Source organism: Entelurus aequoreus, linkage group LG10 (genome assembly GCF_033978785.1).
Source record: "Entelurus aequoreus isolate RoL-2023_Sb linkage group LG10, RoL_Eaeq_v1.1, whole genome shotgun sequence".
Lineage (NCBI taxonomy): Eukaryota > Metazoa > Chordata > Actinopteri > Syngnathiformes > Syngnathidae > Entelurus > Entelurus aequoreus.
In genome coordinates, this window is record NC_084740.1 from 1,578,422 (window position 1) to 1,580,108 (window position 1,687).

Below are 1,687 nucleotides of genomic sequence, written 5' to 3' on the forward strand. Positions count from 1 at the left end.
ATATGATTTGCCTGAGAAGCTGGACAGGACAAAAAACAACAACAAAAAAAGTAGGACAAAACAGCGCTTGCCAAATGCTGTCATCAGTGTAGCATGTAAAATATAAACAGTGGGATTTCTAGCACTTAGGAAGGTCTGTGTCATGTTTGTTCTCCTACAGAAACCATGTTAAAACCAAAAAATATGTTTTTTCCCATCATCTTTTCCCATTTCCATGCATTTTTGTAAAACGCTCCAGGGAGCCACTAGGATAGCCCTAAAGCTGGACCAGCGGGTTGCCGACCCCGGCCCTATGGCTAGGCCAATGCAAAGGCCAAGATAAAACGGGGCACGTCCGCTCGCCTGACGAAGAGCTGGTGTGTTCTTCTCCAGTAACTGTAGACATCTTCTAACAAGCACTTCTCAGTATGAATGACTTCCTGCACTGTGGGTCTGGACTGTGGCATCTGTCAGCCCTCCATCCCGCCCGGCTCCATCATCCTCTGCACACTTTAAAGCTCCCCTTTCCTCTTTCTCTATCCCATTGCCCACTTCCTAGACTTTCCTCGTCTTCAACAATCCCCTGGCATTGCTGCCCACGCACCATTTCCTGTTGACCCCCGCCTTCCCTCCCCCGGGGGTCCGCTCTGGTTGCCCCCGGGTGGCGTCCAGGAAAGAGTGTTGTTGTTGTTGCATTGTTGGCAAGGCAGCAGAAAACTGAGAAGAACTTTGCTGGAAACTCCATCAGGGGCTTGAAAAACTCTCAGCTGTGCTGCACTTTGAGCTCCGCTGTGTTTGTCTTTCTGTCACATTTCAATAGCTTCTCAAGCCTTAAAAAGAACAAATGGCGCAGAAAGAAAACTGATATTTCTTACAATAACGGGAATAATCATCATAATTATTTCTTTTTTTTAAGTACATATGTTAAACTGTAGTGTCCATCTACAAAAGGTAGCTTTGGACATACATCGTGTTTTCACATTAGATAAATACACTAATTATTAAGGGTTTGGACCATTAAAAGAGTCAAACTCAAGGCCCCGGGGCCAAATCTGGCCCGCCACATTATTTTATGTGGCCAGCGAAAGTCTGGAAATAATATGCGTTAATAAAATGCTTATTCTTTTCTTACTAAATATATTCGTTGTATCCCGTTTGGCATTAAAAATCATGTACTGCATGCAATTGCACATCTTTTAAAATTCAATATTATCAAAATGTTATATTATCATGTATTCCGAAAATATTTTTTGTTAAAATAAAGATAACTGCTGTACTTAAATACCTGCTTGACTTATGATTTCAAAACAAATTATCAATCAAATTGTAGACTGTAAAATTGACAATAGATTTTACGGTTAAATTCTGCCGACTGAGTTTTTTTTACCGTAAAATCAACTTTGGTATTGTTTTTTTTCCATATACAGTAAAACACTAAAACATTAAAAAACTAACCAAAAAAAAAACATTACAACAACAAGATTTTATGGTCAAAAAAAACAAACACTGACAGCTCTGTTGCTTGAATTTTACTGCTAAAAACAGTGATATGGTTTCTTCATTCCATTCCATTTATTCAATGGTTTTGTCATAATCATAATCAGATTAGTTTTAATATGCTGTTAAAACCCCACTGCTTTTACTGTAAAATTCTGGTGACTGCCAGTTTATAAAGTAAAATTTAAATATTTTTTGTTAAATTAAAGAT